Here is a 14,596-nt window from a genome sequence, read left to right as displayed (position 1 = left end):
AGAAGGTTTGGCTGAAGCGTTCGCTCTCGGAGCAGCAGCAGCCACATGTAACCAGAGCTTAACAAGGCAGCTGGAGTGAGGGCGCTACGACGGCAGAGTAAACTCGTTAACGGAGTATCCTGGGCATTGCTTGTACACGCAAAACGTGCATCTGGAACAATGGGTGGCATCCCCTCAACCACAATTTTTGGGGGCATAGAAAGGGTTTACCTAAATGTAGTCACACAAGGCCCTTTGGCAATGTCTACGTCCTTGATACAGCTGGTGGAGAACAGAATCATAGAACGGAATCACAGAATCATCGAAGTTGGAAGGGACCTTCAAGATCATCTAGTCCAACCATCAACCTAACTCTGACAAAAATCCATCACTAAACCATGTCCCACAGCACCATGTCAACCCCTCTTTTGAACACCTCCAGGGACGGTGCCTCAACCGCTTCCTTGGGCAGCCCATTCCAATGTGTGATAACTCTTTCCGTGTAAAAATTTTTCCTAATATCCAACCTGAACCTCCCCTGGTGCAACTTGAGGCTGTTTCCTCTAGTCCTGTCGCCTGTGACTTGGGAGAAGAGACTGAGCCCCCGAGAAAGACAGGTGTCTCCTCCAGGCCTTGGCTTTAGGTGGGCCATGGGCACCAAGTGGGTTTGGCTGGGTCTAGAGGCCAGTCTTCACATTAAAAAGCCACCAAAGCTGCCAACTCAGGCACCTGGGAGAACAGAAATGCAACCTCCTGCTGGTTGCCTATATGCTCCTGACTCTGCATGCCTGTGTTATGATGCATTCATAAATACACACTTACCCCTCTTATTCAAAAGGCCTTGTTATGTTGCAAAAGGACAGACGCAAAAGGAAAAAGTACCTTTTTTATAAGCCTCTCTGTAACTTTCAAGCATCTGATTCTGAACTAAGCAACACTTTTTTCATGCAGATTTGTACGCGTAATCTAAAAAAATGAAATTGGTCTCTCAATCTGCTTTTAATGATGCGATCCAATGTGCTACCCTTCTAAATGTACAGAATTGTTTTGGTCTTTCTCTTGCTGCATCTTACAAAGGTAACACGCTGGAGATTCAGTAGTTGCATTTTTAAACGTGTTTATCTGGGTCACTGCTACTTACAGCGTAAGAAGATTTAGTGAAGCCAGTTTAGCATCAGTCTGGTGTAAAGAAAAAATTCTTTAATTAAAACCAAAAGAATTATATTGTTTGGTGGGTAAAAACCTCAACATTATCAAATTAAAGTCTTTGGACTGATTCAAGAAGAAACTAGACCTCTGAGCAATTTCATTCAAAAGGCACTTAGGGTTTGGGGGTTTTTTTTTGCTCAGCACAAATTATTCCATGTAATTGGCAATTTCAGGTACACAAAAGAGAACTGAGAGCACTACAACATCAGGATGACATTTTCTTAAATGGTATGATGCAAAATCACGAACAAGAGAAGACCATGATTCCCGATGATGGTGGTCCACCTGATGCACATGGAGTGGTGCCAAGTGTATGTGCCAGCTTGCCCAGAGAAGCTGCACATCATTGCCGTGTAGTGGCCATCATGGAAGACAGGGGAGAAGGCAACCTGTTTTGATGGCACTGCTCCCAGATCCTTCCACTAAGACACAAATGATCTGCAGACGGAAGAAAGCAAAGTGGACATTCAGAAGCCAGGAGAGGCACCTAACATAGTATCTCTGCCTTTCCAATGGTCCTAGATTGATTTTCCAATGTCTTGGAAAATGCCAGAAGAAAAGGAAGATGATGTTCAGGAAAGGCAAAGCTGCCACTCAAGCAGGAAATGATGTGGGAGGCTGAACGGACACCAGGAGATGAAAATCTGAGAGCGCCCACGTGACGTGCGAACGACATCCCTCAGCATCACGCTGTCCGTCGGGTGACAGGGAAGTGACTCAGAAGATGAGCGCACTTCAAAGGTTCGTGGAATACCGGTTTATTTTAGCTGAAGCCCATCTGTGGTGGAGCAGGGAGGACCGCAAGCAGAAAGCATCCGCTCTGCATCCTGTGGCCACTGCCGGAGCGATTCATCCCCCAGGAACAAAAGCCTTCCTCCTCTTTTCCCTTTCTTCTGGTCGAGAACGGAGGAGGGCAGGCGGGGAAATAGCTGTCATTGCCGCTGCTGAACTGCAGCCAAGCCAGCGGAGGCCTGACGCCGCAGAGGAGCGGAATGAGAATCTTGGTGCCCGCCCCGACGTGCACCATTATCTCTACGACAGAAAGCTCAACAATTGTCCGTCCATCAGTAGGGTATCGGTGTGACAGAAACATTAGGTTACAGACACCGTGATCCGCAGTTAATTATTCCCCAGATCCAAACAGCAGCAACACGGGGAGGAAAAGGACAAGAGTGTAGTCGGTAGTTTGATCCTGTTATTGATTGGATGCTAACAGAGGGAAATAACTAACTATAAAATATTTCCTTCAGAAGCAGGGAGGAACGATGATGGATTTTCGTCAGATTATTGGGGGCAAGAAAAGGACAGCCATAAATTCTCAAAGCCCCAAAGTTTTTACTTTCTTTTTCCAAATACAGCAGATTTGTTGCATTTTTTGCAGGGTTGTTTTTTGGGTTTTGTTTTTTTTTTTTTTCAGTTCCCTCAACCTATTGCTTGCTGACAGACAGCACAACAGCGTTTCACTGGATACAGTGATCTACAGCTTCGGTCCTTGGGGCTCCTGTTTGATTGGAAGAGGGCAGCTGCTGGCACTCCCAACCCCTTCTGCAGCAGAAGTCATCTCACAAACTGCAGAGCCAGCTACAGATCAAGACCCCAAAGGAGTAAAAGACTCAGTATCTGGCCCCTTAGTTAGAGATGACTTATTCTATCACACGGTTTTCAGAGATTTATCACTTCCTTTACCTTCCTCCATACGCACAGTGAAGGAAATCTGTTTTAAACGTGTGACAGGCACGGTTTCCATCAGAAAGTAAATTTTGGGGATAAATAAAGAAAAAGGGAGCTATTTTTAAGCCAGAGATGATCACCATGCTGATGAGTGAGCATGAGTGAACACAAGTGTCATTCAGCATATTTGCAAGACCAGCTTGCCACATCATTTTTCAGATGATCTGAGATCCCTAGAACCCCTTTCTTTAAAAATTGGGCTATAAGAAGCATCTGAATGTTGGCTTAGGGTTTGCGCACGTAGGCATGACCGCTTTCTCCTCAAGCGACTTTGAAGTCTGCTGCTGGTCCTTATGGAGAAATGCATTTAGCCCTAATATCTGGTCCCGCAGGCTGTGAAGCCCTGCATTCAACTTGGTGGGATTTTGGTGCAGCAGCTTCAGAGAGCTCTACTGGATCAACGTCAGTAATGCAAATACTTTGCTTTGCAAGCAGCTTGGACACCAGTCCTGTGGAGACCAGGACCATACCCCCAAAAAATCAAGCAAGGGGCAAAAAGAGAGGGAAGGAGGATAGGATGCAGAGCTCCTGACATCTGTATTGCAGAACTGCAAGGACCTCTGGGTTGTCTCCAGATCAAAGGACCACTTGATAGCAGTCACCAAACGCCTTCTAGCAGAACACCAGCATTCATCTCATCCTTCGCACGTCCTCCCAAGAGAGACCACTACGTTGACACGCTTCATGATTTATTCCCAGGAGTAGCTGCAATGGAAGGAAGTAGCAGCACATGGAGAGCTGGCACTGGCAGAGAGATTGGGGGATCTAATTCTGGGGAAACATAATCTGCTGCTGTGAAAAGTGGAGATGGTGCAGGGTACAATATGCAGAGACCTTTAGGCATTTAAAAAAAAAAAAGCATGACTGCCGTAGGGAAAATGAAGAGGGGAATGACGGAGAAAAACCTAGAGCTGCTGATACAAGGGATAAGATGAACAAAGCTGCAGAGAACACCTGAAGTAGAGGAGGTGGAAAACTGAGTTTGTTAGGGGAGATTCAGAAAATAGTATCAATGGAGAACTGCTGTGCAGTGCCCTTAGCTTGCAAAAAGAAGACTCTTTGAGGGATGTCTACTGTCTTTCTAAAATATTTGCCAAAGATGGATGAAAAATTCCTCTGGTCACAACTGTGGGAAGTGATCTATTTCCATAAGTTTGAAAGATGGAGAAGAATTGTGGTGTGTTGATCATATTCCAGAAAGCCAGGACATGAAAACAGGTTTCTCTGGGCAAACCCATGCTCTCTTTTGCAGACCTCTATGGGCTCCCCACTGTCTGAGTGGGAAGATCTGATCTGGATTGAAGGCTTTTTGTCTTCTAGAAGGAAAGAATATTACACTGAAGCCATTCTTAAGCAATAACATATCTTGGGATGACTGAAAACCAACTTTAAATGCAATTGTGATTTACTAAGCCATTAAGAAATTTCTTATCATTGCCTTGAAGGCACAAATTCCTGTGGCTTCCTTAGACCCACTTTGCACTTCAAATTCTAAAATCAGCACAATGGTGAAGATGATTAGAAAATATGTGTTATGCTGCAGCCAGCTAAAAACTAAGGAGAATATCCCAAGCTTTACAACAAGAGGTTACCACAATTTAACAGCCAGCCTCCAATCTGAGAAATAAAATAACTAAAGTAAATAAAATGGAGTCTGAACAACAAACAAAATATATTCTCAGGTCAAAACGTAAAAGAACCTGGAAGACCCAAAGAGTCAATACAGGTTTTCAATTTTATTACTTTGATTTAATAAAATTCTTTGGATAGTGTTGCTTGCTCAGTACAACCATAGAAATTGGAATGGCAAATACTGTACTGTGATTTATGGATTGAAAGGTTGTCTGATTTCATTATGCCGGTAAATATAACAGTGCAGACACCTTCTCTTGGAAAGCTATTTCTAAACTGCTACATCAATATTCAGATAATCAAAATTGATATTTACCTTCTACAGGAACAGCATGTGTGTGTATGTCCATGCGTGCACGAACATTTACATTCTTAATATTTCTCCATGTTTTGGATTGCAGGAATACATGCTACAGGGACTGCTGCTTTATCCCAAACCAAGACCTACGCAGCTGCAAGGTGCCTAGCCTTTCACACAGGATGTTTCTGCTAATTGTATCCTCCTCTCTCACTAAAATAAATTCTAGCAGAAGTACTAAGAGGCTCAGTTCAACTATCTGCTGCTCCAGATCTACGAAGGCATAAATTCACCTTCAGTTTACAATGACATAATTGATGGATAAATCACTGAAGCCCTAAGACATGCAGTCCAACACTTATGTTAACTCTATTTATATTTTTCAGTCAGAGCAGAACACAGTAAATAATTTTCTAAATAAACATCATTTTTCACTCATGGTTTTGCAACACAAGTACAAAGCAGCATTTTAAGGCAGACTTCAGAGCCTGCATGCCGCTATCTACAGCATCCATGGGGCAGGAGGCCAACAGGGAAGCAAAGGATGCGAGGTGGTACCAGGGAAGGAGAGAGAGGCAGAAGTGAGGAGAGAGGGACAAGGATGTCCTCCTGCAAGGTGGAGCCTGATGTCCCTGTCAATTTCCTTTGCACACCTTGTACTGTGCATCCCTCCTCCTCCCCGTCCCCCAAAGTCCTGCCCTGGTCATTCTTCCCTTCTTTCCCATAGCATAGAATCACAGAATCAATCATAGAATCATAGAATAGTTTGGTTTGGAAGGGACCTTTAAAGGTCATCTAGTCCAACCCCCCTGCAATGAGCAGGGATATCTTCAAGTAGATCAGGCTGCTCGGAGCCCCGTCCAACCTGACCTTGAATGTTTCCAGGGATGGGGCATCTACCATCTCTCTGGGCAACCTGTGCCAGTGTTTCACCACACTCATTGTAAAACATTTCTTCCTTATATCTAGTCTAAATCTACCCTCTTTTAGTTTAAAGTCCTATCGCAACAGGCCCTGCTAGAATGTTTGTCCCCATCCTTTCTGTAGGCCCCCTTTAAGCAGTAAAAGGCCACAATAAGGTCTTCCCAGAGCCTTCTCTTCTCCAGGCTGAACAGCCCCAACTCTCTCAGCCTGTCCTCATAGCAGAGACGCTCCATCAGGCTGATGATTTTTGTGGCCCTTCTCTGAACTCGCTCCAACAGGTCTTTCCTGTGCTGAGGGCTCCAGAGCTGGACGCAATACTCCAGATGGGTTCTCACCAGAGTGGAGGGGCAGAATTACCTCCCTTGACCCACTGCCACACTTCTTTCAGCAGTGAGGTTAGACTTCAGGATGGCTACCTTAGGGGGCCAAGAGAGCCAAGGTCACCCAGCAGGCGTTTCACATGCTCTGCGGCGCCAGGGGAGCTGCGAGCAATGAGGACACCCCTCCAGCATGCAGTCCCAAAAAGCTGGCAGGCACTGCAGCCCAGGCAGCCACCAGGACTCCATGGCACAGATTCGACAACGGGCTGGCCTACAACCCATGCCTCTGCATGTCCTCCACAGCCAGCTCGCACAATCCGTGTCCCCCAGCCCTTGCAGCAGCAGGCCTCCAGGGGGACGCCCGAAAAGGGTCGGGAGTGGATCACAGAGACAGCAACAGAAGCTCCAAGGACACGCACTCATCCTCTGCAGCAGGCGGAAGAGTGAGGGCACGTCTAGCCATGATAAATAAACCAGGCCACATCCCCATTTCTGCACAACGCCGCAGGAGCCCACAGGGTGATCCTTTGCCTTGTCCCCCTCGATCATCGTCACCAGGAACAGCAACCGGCTCTTATCAGCAGAGACATTTCTGGGAAGGAGTGACTTCAGGACACAGTGTCCTTCCCCAGTCCCTTGAACCCCCGAGACAATTTACAATGCTGTCACTCGTACATATTCCTGCCTCATCTGCACGGTTCTTGCCTCTAAACTTAGCCTTTTGATTTCTAAATAAATGTCCTTTAGAGCTCTTCGGAGACCTTGGTGATAAGCCCTTTTATTGATATTCCAGTTCACTTTTTCAAAATATTTGCAGATTATAGGATAAATAGTGTTTGCTTTTATCCCTTCTTTGGGAGATAACAGTTCCATAACTTACATTACCCAGATGAAAATTTATTGGGTAGCATTGGGTAAAGCAGATCCTTTCCAAAATTAGCCTTTGACCCAGTTACTCTTCCATAAACAAGCAATGATTTAAAAAATCCCCACTGGATAAGAGATGTTTGCAGTCCCAGCATCAACTTGCACGGATGTTAAAAGGTGTAAGGATAACAAAGCTACATCATCCCTATTTTACAGCATAAAGATCAGGGATGAAAAACTACGGAAAGCTTCCCTAATGAAATGTCAAAGCCAACTAGCTTCACTCCAGCTAATCCGCAAATCTTGATGACAGTGCAGATTATCCATCCTGCTAAACTGGCAAGCGCCCAAGGAAGCTCATCTCCCAGGGATTACACCCCGTTTAGGTTTGCCTGCCTCTGAATTATCTGGAAGAACCCCGGAGGAAACAAGTTTCAGCTCATCCATTTCCTTCTGAGGGCTTTCAGTACACTACCCAGTCTTAAAGCATCAAGCAACAACAGCACATGTACACACAGAGAGAGAGACAGAGCCCCAGATATTGACTTTACTGTGCAATAGGCCAGTCACCCGTAGATACCAGGCGGAAAGCTGCTGACAGATGCTGCAATATAAACCTCCTAAGAACCTTCAGGTTTGGCGAAGAAATCCTCTGTTCTCCATCTACGCTGCCCTGACGCTTGGATCTGAAACGCGCCCGAAATGAGAGATTATTTTTTTCTCACACTGGTTATCTATAGAAGATCCTTTTTATAAGTCTCTGTTGTGCAGCTCCTGAATGTCAGGCCCAGCAAATCAAAACATTTTATTGTAATTTCATATTGTTTACTTTTGCGAGGCAGGATCTTGGCAGAGACGAGCGTTTCCTCCAGGGACGAGGAGGATGGGGGTGGGAGGGGGGGGGAAAGGACAGAGGGATGGAAGGAAGCATTTTAATGCAGACTTCCTCATTGTCTGCTTTAATAGGGACCCTGGCTGAAATACAAAGGAAGAGGTAGCTAAAAAGACCTTTGGCTACAAATTTAGAGATGTGGGAGAATGGGCGCAGACCAGAGGGCCGTGGCCAAGAAGGCATGGGGAAGGATAGCCTCCTCTCTTCTCCTCCCACCATGCACCCCCATGCACCTCCACAGAGCCAGCATGTGCCCCCCCTACAACCTAGGGATGCTCCTGGACCTTTTCCCAGACCCTTCTCCTCTCTCTCCAGCGCTGTATCACGGGCAGATGGCCCTCTGAAGAAGACAGCACTTACCAGGGCACCTCTTTCCCCATCAGGACCCTCTTGCTCTCCCAGTATGGAGAAGGGGAGGCTCCTCACACCCTGACAACCAGGGACACCGGAAAGCTCCAGTGAGCCCACCGCAGGCATCTATTTTTAACCGCACGTTTCCAGGGAGATTTGACTCCCAACGTTTAAATGTTTGGGTGAGCAACATTTAAGCTGATGGGAGCGTTGAAGAGCTCTAGGTTGGGGAATAAGGCATTTGGAATTTTGAACACGTCACACTCACATCCCCCACAAGTACGGGGTGTCACTTTGCACCGGGGGCACCCTCCCTGCCCGCTGCCGAAGCCAGGGTCCCCCGAGCAGCCTGCAGGGGCTGGATAATGCCAGGACAGCAGCACGGCTGACAGGGATTTTATTGACTTCTTTTTGTCCCCAACTGTCTGCACCACGGGCTGAGACATTCTCACTGCTGTCTCTAAGCCCAGCTTCCTTGGGCTGCTTTGCACGAGACAAAGACCCAGGACCAGACATGTGGAAGGAGCACGATGCCTCGAAGCCATGACTTTCCCTCGTCTTGGGGACTGCCGGCAGTGGCAGGCAGACGGGCAGAAGCAGGAGACAGCCCCCCTGCTCCCGTGCTGCCCGGCAAACCCCGGCAGAGCCCAGCTGCCTGCCCTCCGCCGGGCATAACAAATCTCCCTGTCCTTCGGCATCCTCTCTCTCTCGCTCTCTCTCTCTCCTTCCCAAGCTTTGTTTGGGTAGAGAAAGTGGTTCACAAAGACCTTTGCACAAACTCACCCCAACAGCAACTGCCTCACTACGTAAAATGATTCACTGGTGTTTAAAAATCCCACAAACAGGAGCCCTCGCCGACTTTATGACCGACTTCCCACGAAGGCACCGAGGCCGGCGATGGCTAATGCTCCGTCTGGCATCGACTCCCTGCGAGTATCTCCCAGCAATAACAACTGATAGTAGAGCTCGGAGCCTACACATCATCCCCCTGTTTGTACATAAATTCCCTTTAAAAGGATTTCGGCATCCTCACGCTGCTTCTTCCCAAGCGTTCAGGCTCTTAAAGCCAAGTCAGCCAGACAGAATGGTGCCACGCAACTACAAACAACACAGGACAATTTTTTATTACAATACACGGCACTATTATTTCTAAAAGCACTGACAGTAATATGCAGCATGTAAAAATACACATTCATCATAAAGAGGTTAGATACTAATTCCTGCAGCTTAATTTTTTCTTAAGGGCACCAGCCCATTTTTCAATTAAGGCAGGATAATATTATTAATCATAAAAAATTGCTGATGTGTAAAATTGTTTCCTTTCTAGCCTAGCATTGGCTGAGAAACGTCAGACACGCTGCCTCTGAATTAGTCCAACTTCGTGGCAGTACGGAAGCTGTTTCAACCTTTTTGGCAAGGATTCGTGCCACTCGCAGCCTCAGCGAGTGGGAAAAGGTGCAGTTCCCTGGGGAGCACGTGGAGGCAGACCCGGCTCCTGCAGGCTGGTGCAAGGACCCTATGGACATAGAGTCCCATGGAAGAGCAAGAACCATTTGCCGTGGGGCGTAACAGCCAGCATCACTGGGCAGCCCCCTGCCAGCAATGTGTTTTAATGGTCTCTGTTACCTGAGCGTTTCCAGGGCACCGTGTTTCAGCACCCTCTGAAGAGAGAGATGGTGTTTCTGTCCCCCTCCCTCAATTTTTAGTGCTAAATTTGGCACTATGGGACTCTCCGGTGAGAAGGGTGGTGCTTGCTCTTTAAAGCTTTTTCCCTTTCCTCTGCTGCTGAATGGGTTTGCCTAATTCCTTTCAAAATAACTGGGCACCTTGCCTTCAGACTGGGCCACCAAAAGCAGTATGAAGGAAAGAGAAGAATTTAAAAAACAACCCCAAGGCTATAAAATAGTATATTAGGAATAACCAAACTTCTCCTTGCCCTGTAGTAAGCAAGGGAGACACCTGGCCTCTGGCTTGGCAGGCCCTGAGATGATCCTACAGAGGCGCAGGCTCACAAGCATCCTCCAGAAGGAGGTGAGCTCCCTGCCACGGTACTCCCTGGTACCTGGCTCCTCACCCTGGGAACCTGGTGGATCACTCCTGGCACGAGTGCCCAGCTCTACCCCAGGCTAGATGCATGCACACTTTGGGCAGACAGGAGGGGACCAGTGCATACCCTGGTCTTACTCCTGTGGGCAGCTGGCTGTGCCCTCCAGGAGCCCTCCACGAGACACAAGCAGAAGCATCCCAAGCAAGGAGCAGCGCTGCCCCAGGCCTCTCGGCAGCCTAGGGGCTGGGAGGTGACCCTCCAGCAGGTCTGCTGGGGATGACGGAGTTGGAGGGAGGCAGCCTGGCTCCTGGCTCTGCAAGTGCCGGAGGCATACTTTCAGTGGCATGGATCCAGACAAAACGCCTTGTCTCCAGCCATGTGTCCAACCCTCTTCCCATCTATGGGCACTCTCCCTCCCACACATCACTAAGTCATATATCCCCTGACTTCTGTTGAGATTTCGCACTCCCCCGCTTACAGGACCTCCCACGAGCAGCTCATGGCAGTTATCTCCTTTGCAGCTCAACCTTTGCCCATTGCCTGGAAAACTTTCCGTGTCACTCCCGACTTGCGTGCCCCCGCCGTTCATCTCCTCCCTCCCTGATCTCATTTACTCCCCTGATCTGGAAACCACATCCTCCTATTTTTTCCCATAGTGATCAATCTCCTCCCGGCTGCAGAATCCTCCTATTTTCCCACAACCAATCCACTCCTTAACACAACTCCCAGTTATCGCTAGCCTTGCGCCATTAGTTTTCTGACATCACCAAATCCTTTCTTATCTGAAGTTGGTTTTATTTATATATCCATATACGTGAAAGGCCATCTTCCACCATCTTATTAACCATTGAACAAAAGCAAACGCATAGAGAGAAGAGGCTGGACGTTCGGACCACCTTGGGGGATGCCCCAACCCCATGGTGGTTGCCTCCTGGCAAATACTACCAAGAGGAGCACTTCACTCGAAGTCTGCAGAGGCAAATCAAATAAATAGAAATTGCGAGTTTCAGCCAAAAAAAAAAAAAAATCCTTTCTGACGAGAGTCTCTCCTATTCATATGACTCATCTCATTAAGATCAGTGAGAACTGGAAAAAGCCGCAGGACGGAGTTTGCGTGCGTCTCCTGGCTGAGATGGTCAGCTGTATTTTTCCTTGTGAAAAGGAAAACTAACCCTGTGCCACCAAAGCAAGAAACGTAGTGGGATTACTGGTCAGCAACACGCCAGATACCACTTCCGACTGTGCTATAGTTAGTAACTACTCATTGGCAGTAATTGTTACAAACAACTGCATTACCGGAGAGAGATTTTCATATTATGTATACACACACACACACATATATATATAAAAATAGCACTTTGTACAAATCCAAAGTATGTGAGGTTAAAGCTAATGGGAGAGCTTTGTTGAGCATCTCAAAAATCAAATTAACTGCAATCAAATTCATGGCACAACTCAGGGCTCATTTCATTACTATCAGAAAATTCAATCTCTGAAATCTTACAATATTAAGCTAAAGCAATGATCTTTCTGTTAAAGTTCTTTCTTTTTCCATTTTAAGGTGAGAAAAAGCTGGTGGGCCCGGGGAATGTGGGGGTGGGGATTCCCGATGGATACTACTGAAAGCTTGGCAAACATTCAATCAATTACTCTTATATAAGGGAAGGAGAAAAAAAAAAAAGCATCCCTTCAAACACGTTCTGAAATACATTTTGCAGTATGAATTCTACCTCTTGCATCTGTTTTTCCATCATGCCTTTTCTTGCAAAGATTAACTGTATACACACATGCACATATATATGCATACACATATTTAAATTCAAAATACAAATCCATTAGGGAGCTACTTAAATCTGCTCATTGCTGCAATAACTAATCATCTTATCTCTGCGCTGTACTGCGCGTGGGAGAGTCAGAAGTTCATTACATTAAATGCAGGCATTTCCCCCTTTTTTTTTAAATGAAGCTGCCCTTTCGGTTTATTTTACAATAGGCACTCTTTAACCTTACTGCAAGACCTAGATGTAGAATACTCACTGCAATTTCAGCCTCCTTTTCTATCCCTCCTCTTCAAGGTTCCCAGCCAGGTTTCTCTGCGGGAGTCAAGAGTGGTTTTAATAAGGCAGATGAGGCAGGGCTTCTCCACCGCTTTTGATAGAGGTGAGGTGGTCAGCTCTTTATTGACTTTCTGCAGTACTGCAGCTACGGACCGTACACACAATCTTGCTTTATGAGCATGCACCAGGCAGGAAATGGGCCTGGAAATTTCCAGCCGGCGGTGTTTGATGCACTGTTTGAAAAGCTGCACGATGTGCATATAAAGGAAATGAGGGAGAGCCTTTTTTGTTGTTGTTGTTGTTGTTGCTGCTAACCCATGAGGCTGCAGTGGCTACACCTACCCAGGAATGCCTGCTCAGGAGCCATTTTAAGAATTAACATGTCTCAGCAAAAGGAAGAAAAACAACGTTTGTGCACGTGAGAGAGTGCTGCGTATCAAAGATCCTTTTATAAACGCTTGGGGGAAAAAGAAAAAAAAAAATCACATGGGAGGTAACTAGCCGCTAAACGATTTTACTGTCCCTTTCTTATGTAAGCAGCCACAGCACATACACACTGTATACAGTGCACAGCTGCACTGATATACACACATCCTCACAAGGGGATGTGGAAAAAAGGAAGCAATCACAGGCTGGTATCGTGTACTATTAAGGTTTTATTGACACCAGCACGGAGCAACTGCATCACTAATTAATGGATGCTCACAAGCTGCACGCATCCTTCCAATCAAGTGGCAATAAAACCAGGTAGCCTTCCTCACCCTCACACATATATTAATTCAGCTATTTACACTCATCTCATATTTTTGGGGGTCTTCTGCACACCCACCCTCCTCCCTCCCCTCCCCGACCCACACCTATACCAGCAAGGTATATTGGAGCTTCCCCGTAAGGTGGAGCGAGCCCCTCTGAGCCAGGTTTGGAACAGCAGATGGGGGCCAAACAGGAGGTTGTGAACTCCTCGCCCCCTCCCCGAGATGCCTCCGCATCCGCAGGCATGAAGATAACTTTGCAAATCAGACTCAGCATCTCTCTCTGCCTCTTCTTACTCCCTGCCCAAGGGGGATAACACCCTCCCACCCCAGGGGATGGTGAGAGCGGCTCAAAGACGGCAGGAAGGTCCAGACACCTTGGTGACGGCAGCCCTACAAAAGCTAGAACAGACTTCTAGCTATGGGGAAAAAGCCACAGGCGTACCCACGCCCGGGGAGCGCTGACTGTGCTGGGGATGCAAGCTCCAGCTCTCCCCCAGCTGCAGCAGCATCAGCTGCAGAAGCAGTCCCGTCAAGGACCGGCTGAGGAAGCCAGGTCCCACCTCCTGCTGAAGCACCGCACCTGAGTATCCAGAGCTGCATGGTATTCATCACGATTTCACATCCTTCTGCTATATGGGGGGGACTCTAAAAATGAAGCTACACACACACACGGGTTCAAAAACCTTACAGCTGTAGCGTCACTATCAGTGCTCATATGCCCTTACTGCACGTGAGATTTAACTATATGCTTAAATTCTGCCAACTGGAGTGGGACATAAGGATTTGCTTAACTTTCATTATGTGCTTAAGTGTCTTTTATCAATAGATAGGCTTTCCTGTACAAGGACTTTAACTTATACTAGCCATTCGTTTTATAGTTACTGGATAACACATCTTGCCTTTCCAAGTACAACACTGGGCTACTGCCACTGCAGGGGATTATTTGCTGCACATAAATGGAAGAGCAGGTAGAAACTGGGGTTTCTAGTTAGCCACCTGAAAATGCCACATGGACAATGATGGGCAGATGATACTGCTGCACACTGCAGCGTTATCCGAGTGCTCCCGAATTTTTGCCCACTAGATAAGCACCAGCAGACAGCTATAACACAGTCCTTAAAGGAAGGTGAGGTGTGCTGTTGCACAGAATCCACAGCACAGAACCTTTTCATACTGTGTTCCGCGTTTTCTATTTCAAACGCAGCTACAGGGAACAGGTATCCTGTGAAAGAACAGATGTTGGACTCTCACCACACAGACACTGCTTTAATTCAGGTGACCTTGCTGAATTAGGAAGCTAAATACAAGATAAATATCCACCTTCCCTCCTGAACGCCTGTCTTGAGCGGACCTGATTTTGCTGATGTTTGGCTGATCTGTGTGTCCTCCCAGTTCCCCAAAACATGTTCTTACAGCAGCTTGGCTTCGTTTTCCAAGTCAGATGCTGCTTACTTCATGAATCTCATGAATTTTCTTTGCTGATAGGAATTAGCGATGGCTTCAATTTAACCTTCTGACTTGGCAGAAGCTGGAG

The 14,596-nt window shown here is 46.9% G+C and overlaps 1 protein-coding gene across 3 annotated transcripts in view; it reads right to left on the bottom strand.

Moving 5' to 3' along the window:
• Positions 1-14,596, bottom strand: part of RAI2 (retinoic acid induced 2) — a 45,815-nt gene that overhangs the window by 17,398 nt on the left and 13,821 nt on the right. The window contains exon 1 of one of the 3 annotated variants that reach the window (XM_014960157.1): positions 12,288-12,380. The exons of the other annotated variants lie outside the window; for them this stretch is intronic. The gene's annotated coding sequence lies outside the window, so the exon portion shown is untranslated. Of the gene's footprint in view, positions 1-12,287; positions 12,381-14,596 lie in introns of those variants that run through there. 3 annotated transcript variants of the gene reach the window in all.

Source organism: Calidris pugnax, unplaced genomic scaffold, assembly GCF_001431845.1.
Source record: "Calidris pugnax isolate Ruff unplaced genomic scaffold, ASM143184v1 scaffold188, whole genome shotgun sequence".
NCBI lineage: Eukaryota > Metazoa > Chordata > Aves > Charadriiformes > Scolopacidae > Calidris > Calidris pugnax.
The sequence above is the reverse complement of the archived record's forward strand: the minus strand, read 5'-3'. Positions and strand labels throughout refer to the sequence as shown.